The sequence below is a fragment of the Xyrauchen texanus genome, chromosome 4 (assembly GCF_025860055.1).
Source record: "Xyrauchen texanus isolate HMW12.3.18 chromosome 4, RBS_HiC_50CHRs, whole genome shotgun sequence".
Taxonomy (NCBI): domain Eukaryota; kingdom Metazoa; phylum Chordata; class Actinopteri; order Cypriniformes; family Catostomidae; genus Xyrauchen; species Xyrauchen texanus.
In genome coordinates, this window is record NC_068279.1 from 15366371 (window position 1) to 15377590 (window position 11220).

The window sequence follows — 11220 nt, forward strand, 5'->3', positions numbered from 1 at the left end:
CAGAAAAGGTGAGACTTACTTTGTTTACTTGCATTTGCATTGGCAGTGGCCAGATGGCGAGAAGGTGAAGCATGCCCATTGGTGTGAGGTTTCTTTTCAGTGGTAGCGGGTGGGTTCAGTGCATCAGCTTTCGAGCATGACAAGAGAAAATACATATTTTTATGTTTCAGTTATCAGTAACCAACCAACCCTTTGTTAGTGAGAGGACAGTGGATAATTGACAGCAAATGATAGGGGAGAAGAGTGGGAAAGGGATTGAGCCAGGACTCAAACTCCGGTCACCCATGATACATCAGAATTATATGTCATGAGCGCAGCCCGTTAGGCTATGGCTCTTCTACTTATTTATATGAATACATTTTCTGAAGTGGAAGAGGGGCTTACCGGTACTTTGTTTCATAGAAGAGCTGTCAAGGCTGGTTTTCTGGTAAATTGGCGAGGCGTGACCATTGCTCTGAGGTCTCTTTTCTGGAGTTAAAGGTGATGTCATTACTTTAGCAGATGTTTGAGGAAAAAAAGAAAGCAACAACAATGCTTCAATTTCACAAGTTTGGGTGAGACAGCAAGCATCCGTGTTGAAAAGACATTGACATGTCATGGCCTTGTTAAAAAAATTTAATAAAATTGTGTTACAGAGATGCATGTAAGAATAGAGAGATCAAACAAAGCACAGATTTTCAGTGAAATGAAATGAGGTAAAGACTGTTCTGTGCTGTGTCATGTCTAGCGTAGGACTAGGAACAGTCTATTGATTTATTCTGAACTGGATTATAAACCTGCAGCTATAATCTGGCCTAGTTACTTCTGCTTGACCTATGCCCAAACTCCACCTTCAATCGCAATCTGTCATTTCACTGCAGACACGCACACACATTCACATATAGAGTCAGACATTACATCATTTATCCACATGTGTATATACAGAAGCACCCATGTGAACATAGAAATTACAGAACCAAATGATCAATATACTGTACAGTATATTAGGCAGTTTAGTACAGAACAAAATAGCTTTTCGTGAGTTAAAGGGTACAGTGGGCTCTAAAATATAGTTTCGATACCAAGAGGATTATTGAATTACTTTTTTGTTTAATTTTCCTATTTTCTTGTTGGCAGAGCATTGGAAAAAAAGCATTGTGTTAGTGTAATTTCCTTTTTAGTTCTTAGTCTTCTTCCTGCTAAACAGCTGTTCTTAATATTCTGTTTCCAACTTTTTTATGTCCTTCTCTGCATGACGAGTACTTTGGATACACTGTTCTCTGATGAGCCTGGTCCTGCAAGCCTTCTTTCTGCTCTTTGTCTCTTTCATTTCCCTCATCCTGCATACCCATTTCAATTCCCACAACACACATGAGCTCTGCTGTTAGAGATACTGTGAATGTGTGAGCTCAATGTCATACAGTTCCATGAAAAATGCAACATAGCACTAACACAGAATTACTTGTACTAATATCATGCCAGACATAATCAGAACTCTCTTGTTCATTTATCTCCAGGCTCTCTGACTGTCTATAAAAGTCAAATAGTTTATTTTTAATCTCTAGGGGAGAGCGGGGCACAAACTAACGCGGTATTAGTTGTAGCACACATGGTTTAAATGTTTCCACTCTCGCTGGTAAGATGAAACGTAACATTTGTTTACTTGTCGCCATATCAACATTGTGTAGAAAACAAATGTGGCAAAATACTAAAAACTTTGGAAGATATTGCCAAAAGTTAATTTTAAAGTAGCAAAAGAAAACAACAAAGGCCAGTAAAGAACAGTCTATAGAAGGATCAATGGAGTTATTTTTACAGATAGGGGATGGAATAACTTTTTTATAACTAATGTATTGACTGAACAGACCCATATCCTACAAAATATTCTGGCAATGAAGATTTGATTACATTGATTGGAAATATGAATGGTTGTTGCCAAAAAAACATTTTAAAATAATGAATCTGTATCCTGTTAAAACACTTTTTCTAAGATTTCATACTGATATTGATACTAAGTTTGGAGAAGGAGACTTGTTATTTTTTAACTACGTTTATCATATAATTTTTTCTTCCAACGACTTGGAAGACAAGTTTTCTCTAAATCTTTGGGTATAAAAATGTATCTTTCTGAAATATATTTTAAAGGGGTCATGACATGGTTTTTTTTATTGTATTATTATGTTCCCTTAGGTGCAATTATAGTATTAATATATTTTTTAAGAAAAACTTTTAAAATCTAGTGATTTATGACCTTTTCCCACCCTGTTTCTCATCCTCTGATTCAAACAGTCTGTTTTGGGGGCGTTTTCCATTTAAGACTTCAGTGTTAACGCCCACTGTTATGATTGGCTAACGTCAGTGCCTATGTATCAATTATTGACGCCCCCAGCCAGAACAATATTTAAGTAAACTAAGTAAAAACACTGTGATTATTCATAATGAATGAAATTGCGCTTTAAAAAGTAGTTTAAAGTTTAAAATAGATTACTTACAGTTTGCGTTGTCGTTGTTCCCAGAATAGTCGGCACGGACTTATCTTTGAGCAACAGTTTTCTGGCAAAGCCAGCATCATATTGAGATTTGTTCTCAAAACAGTCATCCTTAAAATGTACAGAACAAACGCTTAAGTTAACACTGCCGTGACTGGGACGTCCGCAAAAAATAAACTGCATCCATTTTTCCCTGACGTCTTGATCTTTCGGCAGCTTATTCAGAGGTTTTGTTTGACCACAGCCAGGAACAGCACATCTGTGTGGCATCGTAATTTTCCTGTGCACAAGTAGTCTCTGTCAGAGCTCGCTGTCCATCGACTGAACACTTGTGAGGCGCACGGCGATACGAAATGAGCGTAGTTGTCTTGCGCTTAAAGCGTAGTTATCTTGTGCTGGAGGCGGTCATATGCAAACGCTGTTACGTCACTTCTAACCGACACGTCACTTCTAACCATGAATCCAGAATGAGCTGTATTTTGAGCTTGATTAAATAAATGATTCGTTTAGAATGGGGAGGACGTCTTAAAATATTAAACTTGCAGGACGTTTTAATGATACAAAGACCTCTTATATACCAAAAGATCAAGGCAAATTTGGTTTGTCATGTCATGACCCCTAGACTAGGACTACAACCAAATGTGGCCTTTCTTATTAAATCATTTATTTATTAAATTCTGTCTAATTATGGGGAAATGCCATAAACATAAACAAAAATGGGCTAAAGGAAAACACAATTTTATTCTATTTTTTAAATAAGATATACAAATTTCACATGCCTCCGAGGAACCAGGGCAAAGCAATGTCGTTTTAAAGCTGTGAATAAGACTCAAGCCCAAAGTATACATATATTATATACACATACGTGCTACGACTGCTATGAGGCACTGGATTATTTCTCTTCAGGAGTTTAGATCCATAAAGATGTCTTTATAGTCCTTCAGATTCTCTTGACGTGCATTTCAACTGTTGTTATTTTTACCTTTGTCTCCTGATAATTAGCAGCGGTTGCATCTTCTTCCCGCGCTTCTAAGTGACAACAGCGACTTAAATGTGAGTGTTGCCACCTTATAGACACATTAATTAGTGTAAATAATTCCAAGCACATGCGCATTCTATGCATTCATAGACCCGCTGTTAGTAAAATAGTGCAGCGTGTGTTCATTCTGCTGATGACGAGATTTGTGTCACGCCAGCGTGCTAATCTGACCGAAGTATACAGTACTTTGGGCTTTAGACATCTGCAATTGCTCAATTAGACAGGTATAGGGGGACCCCTTGTGGCCCGAGAGGGAAGGGAGATTGCGGGGAACTCTAAGTAGGACATTGACATTAAGCTGCTTCTTGGTTTGAAAACTAGTTAAGCAAAACGTACAATGTCTCTATGTGAAGAAAGTAATTTTTGTGATTAACTCATACCTGTCTGTTTGTGGTTTAGTTTGTTTTTCAGTCTGATTATATATACTGTACCCTTTATGTGTGTGTGTGTGTGTGTGTGTGTGTGTGTGTGTGTGTGTGTGTGTGTGTGTGTGTGTGTGTGTGTGTGAGCTTGTATTTATCACTTTGTGGGGACCAAATGTCCCCATAAGGATAGTAAAACCCGAAATGTTTGACCTTGTGGCGACATTTTGTCGGTCCCCATGAGGAAAACAGCTTATAAATCATACTAAATTATGTTTTTTGAAAATGTAAAAATGCAGAAAGTTTTCTGTGAGGGTTAGGTTTAGGGGTAGGGTTAGGTTTAAGGGATAAAATATAAAGTTAGTACAGTATAAAAACCATTATGTCTATGGAAAGTCCCCATAATACATGGAAACACTACGTGTGTGTGTGTGTGTGTGTGTGTGTGTGTGTGTGTGTGTGTGTGTGTGTGTGTGTGTATATATATATATATATATATATATATATATATATATATATACATAATTTCTTTTTTTCACATTTTAGAACAATAGTAACTATGTCATCAAAACTATGGAATAAAATAAATGGAACTATGGGAATTATTTTGTGACTAAACAAAATCCAAAATAAATCAAAACTGTGTTATATTTTAGCATCTTCAAAGCAGTCACCCTTTGCCTAGAATTTGCATACATGTACTCTTGACATTTTCTCAACCAACTTCTTGAGGTTTCACCCTTGGATGCTTTAAAACAGTATTGAAGGAGTTCCCATCTATGTTGGGCACTTCTTGGCTTCTTTTCTTTATTATTTGGTCCAAGTCATCAATTTCAAAAACTTTTTTTATTATTAAATTGTAGTTTTATAATTAAATAAATTAATATTGTGGCACGATTTTATTTTTCTCAAAACCCATTTCAAAAAATTTTAAGATCATGAGAAACATTTCAGTCAAGTGTTTCAAAACTTTTGACAATAGTGTACAGTATATATAAATACTTTTAGTAAATTATATATTTAGTATATATATTTGTAAGTGATCATTGTCATGTAATTGGCAATTTGTTGATAAAATATCAAAATAAAAATAAAAAGAATCTAAGGTGCGATGTTTACTGAGGAGCTATTAGGTAAAAGTTTTTTTTTTAGTTTTTTTTTTATCTAATTTCCTTATGTTATTAATAAACAAAAAAATTCTAATACCATGGCAACTTAATTTATCAAAATGCCTTTAAAAGGCAGCAAAGTCTTCACGCTTGCTTTGTTAAGAGAATAAACAGGGACAATTCTGCAGATGATGGTTATTTATCACACACACTTCCACTCAAACCTGAAGCTACTGAACCTCCGGATGTATCTTGCTCCATCGATTTTCCATTAAATGAATTTGGCAAATGGACGTGGTTTAGCCTTAACCGCTTTAATCTCATCAGAGTTCTGACTGTATTGTATTGGGCGGTGTTCGGCCGTCAACTTTCGAGAACCTGCCATCCATGATGACCGATGAAAATACATAGGCTAGTAGTAGGCTACAGCAAAAATATACTTGCCCCATCTGATTACGCCAGACGTTAAGAGTAAACAAATACAAGAAAAACCTGCCATTGTCAGCATCAGACACTAAAAAAGACAAAGGTATTGAATGAAACAGGCCCGTAATTATGTAAGAATAAACCTGGAGCTTTAGCGGTTTTTTCCCCTGTCGAGCAGCAGCATTAAAGTTTTCGCTAGGAAATTAGACTATGCATGTCAATCATGTTTATCATCATCATTTATATGGTAAGTTGGTATCACGCTCCGTTTAACTATACCCACAACATTTTTGACAGTCATCATGCCGTCATGCTCATCCATTTCCTACCAGAACACCGCAGGGTTTTATATATATTAACGGAATGTTGCATGTTTGGCTTTGCGCAAGTCCCTCACCTGTCGTTGTATTGGTAGCAGCGTTGACAGCGTTCTCCGCCATCTTCGCAGTCCACCGGTGGCTCTCCGACCCGCTCTGACAAGACGCAATGTCACAGACAACGCCGCAGCAGAAATGCTCCCCCTCCAAATTCAAGCCAAGAGAAACAGCATAACTAGCTCCTTCCTGGACTGCCACTGCGCTACCGGGACGCGATCGGCTTTTCACGATCTCAGCACAATGCGCTCGGTGGCGCTTTCGCAGATTGTTAGATCAGCACTGATCGATTCAGAGGTTCTGAGATAGGCCTACACACAGCAGATGTGTTCGGTTTAGGTTGTCCAGTGTTCGTTCAGAGTGGTAAAGAGAATATTCGCATCAAATTAGAGAATAATGTTAAGCGTATGGGCTGTGAAAAGTCTTGTGCAGGACTAGAGACGCTGGACAGCGCAGCAGTGCTGAACCTCTGGGTGACATCATTCACAGCGGTGAAATTAGGTAAAATACACGCATAGAACACAAACGGCCCACGAAAATAACATTGTTGAGTGCCCAATACTGTCTACATACACATGAGGCACCCTCAAAATTTGTCAAATGTCACTTTTAATGTAAGGCATAATAATTATAAAAAAATAGATAAATAAAAAAATTAAATAAAATAAAAATCTTAAATCTTAATCCTCCCAGCAAATGCAGAACGTTCTCTTTAAGTCAGCGTATATTGTTATAATTCTTTATTTATTTTCAGAACCAATTCCTAACGTTCTTTTTCGGTTATATTTTTTATAACCATACATTTTTTTTAAAATCGTGTTTGGTAACGGAATTCCTGGTGAACAACTACGTTACCCATAGTCCAGCGGAGAAACCTGTGGCCAACAGACCCCGCAAAACAAGCCCAGGAAGGACCGCCCACTCCAGTGACGTACTGTGAATGACGCAACCTAGTCGGTCTCACTTCACCCTTTATCTTTGTATTTAACAGAATATTATGCACTAAATGTAAAATTGTTTCTGTACTTATAATTAACTAATTTTAATCAATCACCCTTATGTACTTTTATATATTTCAATCGGTTTATACTCGCTTGCTTCATTTGCAATGCTTCATGGGATTGTAGTTTATGGCCTTGTGAAAGACTGTAAGAACACAGTCTTTTAACTTTGTCTTTTTGTCTGATTTTCTAAAACGTTTTTGATTCAAATCAAACTCATCGTTCTATGTTATATTTAATGTAGTTATTTCATATAATGTAGTTTATTGTATTTTAGTGTCACGTGTTACCTTGATGGTGTTTTTTGTTTGTGTAACACTGTGCACCACATATTTATTGGTTATTGCATCTAGAAGCGCTACTCTAGATTAATTTCACGTCAGCAAGTGGCCTTCTGTTGTTACAATGCTGTGTAACAACACATTTTAAAGTGAAAAGCAGATATTTATAGTACCAAAAAGTTGCTATATTAAGTTTATATCATTTAACGGTATAAACAGTACTGAACTAAAATATGCATGCACCAAAATGATATCCCAAGGCATGAAATATTGCCACAGTATATATCAAAGTGAATTTCTACAGCTGCGGTTATTTTACCGTAAATTTAACAGATTTTTTCTAATCATTCTTTAAAGTAAAAATTATTGTTAAAGAAATAATTGGCCTTCATTATGTTTTGAGTTAAATGTGTAAAACTGGGCAGTGTCTAGTTATATATATATATATACATATATATATACACACACACAAGGATTATAGGAACACCTGTTCAATTTCTCATTAATGCAATTATCTAATCAACCAATCACATGGCAGTTGCTACAATGCATTTAGGGGTGTGGTCCTGGTCAAGACAATCTCCTGAACTCCAAACTGAATGTCAGAATGGGAAAGAAAGGTGATTTAAGCAATTTTGAGCGTGGCATTGTTGTTGGTGCCAGACGGGCCGGTCTGAGTATTTCACAATCTGCTCAGTTACTGGGATTTTCACGCACAACCATTTCTAGGGTTTACAAAGAATGGTGTGAAAAGGGAAAAACATCCAGTATGCGGCAGTCCTGTGGGTGAAAATGCCTTGTTGATGCTAGAGGTCAGAGGAGAATGGGCCGACTGATTCAAGCTGATAGAAGAGCAACTTTGCCTGAAATAACCACTCGTTACAACCGAGGTATGCAGCAAAGCATTTGTGAAGCCACAACACGCACAACCTTGAGGCAGATGGGCTACAACAGCAGAAGACCCCACCGGGTACCACTCATCTCCACTACAAATAGGAAAAAGAGGCTACAATTTGCAAGAGCTCACCAAAATTGGACAGTTGAAGACTGGAAAAATGTTGCCTGGTCTGATGAGTCTCGATTTCTGTAGAGACATTCAGATGGTATAGTCAGAATTTGGCGTAAACAGAATGAGAACGTGGATCCATCATGCCTTGTTACCACTGTGCAGGCTGCTGGTGGTGGTGTAATGGTGTGGGGGATGTTTTCTTGGCACACTTTAGGCCCCTTAGTGCCAATTGGGCATCGTTTAAATGCCACGGCCTACCTGAGCATTGTTTCTGACCATGTCCATCCCTTTATGGCCACCAAGTACTCATCCTCTGATGGCTACTTCCAGCAGGATAATGCACCATGTCACAAAGCTCGAATCATTTCAAATTGGTTTCTTGAACATGACAATGAGTTCACTGTACTAAAATGGCCCCCACAGTCACCAGATCTCAACCCAGTAGAGCATCTTTGGGATGTGGTGGAACGGGAGCTTCGTGCCCTGGTTGTGCGTCCCACAAATCTCCATCAACTGCAAGATGCTATCCTATCAATATGGGCCAACATTTCTAAAGAATGCTTTCAGCACCTTGTTGAATCAATGCCACGTAGAATTAAGGCAGTTCTGAATGCGAAAGCGGGTCAAACACAGTATTAGTATGGTGTTCCTAATAATCCTTTAGGTGAGTGTATATATATGAAAAAAAGAGCGCAGACTGACTTAAAATGTGTTTGGTGTGAAAGTACTTTAACTACATGAAAATAAAAAATACACACAATTAAATTTAACGCTATTAAAAGGAGCAATCGCTTACAGTCTACTTTTACACCCAAACATCGAATCACAGGTACCTTGAAGGAAAGTTAATGATTGTTTACACTCTCAGAGTATGAAGTAGTGAACGAATGGTTCCTCTGCGCGACTGTTCCAATAGTATCCAGCTGCAGACCCGCAGCACCACCAGTTTCAGAACCCCAGCGCCAGAACCGGAAGTGAGGGGCGGAGATTACGTTCTAAACCGAGTAGCGCCACCTAACGTTTTGGAGAGTAGGCTACACCACCAGTTTCAGAACCCCAGCGCCAGAACCTGAAGTGAGGGGCGGAGCTTACGTTCTAAACCGAGTAGCGCCACCTAACGTTTTGGAGAGTAGGCTACACCACCAGTTTCAGAACCCCAGCGCCAGAACCTGAAGTGAGGGGCGGAGCTTACGTTCGAAACCGAGTAGCGCCACCTAACGTTTTGGAGAGTACTTTGCTTTTATTACAAATGAAACGTCATACTTTATACGTATGTTATAATGATTCTTTAAGGTACAGTACAATAAGCATTTTAAAACATTGATCTTGTGTAATATAATTGTATATAGTTCTCCGTTTCATTGTATTATGAGAGTTACTTCCTGATCATGATGGTGAAAAATAATGCTTGAAACTTATGGGCATTTTATATAAAATATACTTTATTTCACAAGAACATGTGCAGCATGCATTTTTCTTTATGTAAAATAAAACATGTCAAAAAACTAAAGAGAGAAAATTAAGCATCATTTTAAAAGAAACAATAAAAATATATACAACAAATGACCAATTCACCCCTAGGCCCATTTTATCATGACAATCCTGTATAAATTAAACTTAAAATGTATCAAATGAGGCATTCACTCTCAGGCCCATTTTGTCCTTACATTCTTGTAAAAATAACTCCATGTCATTCCTGAACACAAAATGAAATAGAAAGGGCTCTCTGGAAGCTTCTGACTGTTCCAGGAGATTGTTGCGGGCCTTTTCCTTGTGGTCTTCATTCATTCGAATGAAAAGAGGCTCTTCCACTGGACCCCTGAGCAGATGGCTGTTGGAATGGAGCCATTTCACAGCTTCTTTCATGTGCCGGATTATTGGGAGCTCCTTCATTACAGAATATTAAAGGAAAATGTGACTTTATAAATGTGACATATAAATGTATTATATGTTATTAGATTATATATATATATATATATATATACACACACACACACACGCCTCACTGCTGCTAAGCGTAGCTTGTTCTTCACATGGAAGGGACTCTTGTAGGGTTTCTGCACTGGAATATATATATCTTGGTTAATTTAAAATTAATCAGAAGAGGGTGCAAATGTAACGGTGGGCTGGAGTAAATGTCCAGTATCTACCTTTCAGAGAAAACCCCAAAGTTCTCCAGAAGAATAAGAGTCCACCATCTCTGTATGTTTGGAAAGTCGCACTGGAAGACAAAAATAGAGAAATCGTGATATTTCAACTGCTACAACATCATAAAGGTCAATTACTTGAACTGGTAATTACTTACAGATGTAAAATCAAAGGGTGCTCCCAAAACAAGATGTAGAGCATACTGGAAAACAGCAAAAATTAAGGAACATTATCTCTGTAAACGTCAAATTAAAAAAAATCTTCCTTGTACCGTATTTAACAACTTAAAAAAAATAAAATAAAAACACCACCACACCAATCATTGGTTTAATTATATCAAAACAATGTCTCACCATCAACATGAAGACTCCACAGTCTACATCACCAATCTGTTGGGGATATCCTAAAAAAAAAAAAAAAAGCACGAGTTTATTAAGGGTTTGACACTTCAGCACTCCCAACTTTAGCAGACTTCTTTATAACCAACCTTGTTTTTCAGTAGCATCCATGTGCCAGGTGCAATTTTGGCTGTCATCTTACTGCAACAAAAATACAAAATAATAAAACAGATTTGTTAATATGAAGTTACATTGTGCAGCACACAGTTTGAAGCTCTGAATCCATGCAAAAACACAGTCAACAGTATTTGGGTCTTTCTTGTAAAAACTGTCACAGCATGCAAAATCAGAACATCATGCAAGTAACCATTAAGCAAGTTTATTAAACTCTTGAACGGCAAAACTTGAACACGCACATTGAATTTTCCACCACATGATGTCAAAAACTTTAGACAACGTTACACAACTCACCATGCTCTCCGCCATGCTTGTCTCATTGTCAATAACTCCGCCCCTCACTTCAGGTTCTGGCGCTGGGGTTCTGAAACTGGTGGTGCTGCGGGTCTGCAGCTGGATATGTCTCGGCAGGATGGAAAATATAGTCTCCAGACAACAGCTAAAGATTTTAAGAAGGGAGTGACCAATCTTTTGATCAAATCTAGACA

At 37.7% G+C, this 11220-nt stretch overlaps 1 long non-coding RNA gene and 1 pseudogene across 1 annotated transcript; both read right to left on the bottom strand.

Moving 5' to 3' along the window:
* Positions 1 to 5987, bottom strand: part of LOC127635806 (MAP7 domain-containing protein 2-like) — a 36117-nt pseudogene extending 30130 nt beyond the window's left edge.
* Positions 5988 to 9590: 3603 nt separating this feature from the next.
* On the bottom strand, positions 9591 to 10404 carry LOC127634395 (uncharacterized). The gene is made up of 3 exons (XR_007969345.1): positions 10375 to 10404; positions 10220 to 10290; positions 9591 to 10131 (listed from the first exon to the last, which is right to left on the bottom strand). It is a non-coding gene; the product is annotated as an uncharacterized LOC127634395 (long non-coding RNA).
* Positions 10405 to 11220: the final 816 nt, after the last annotated feature.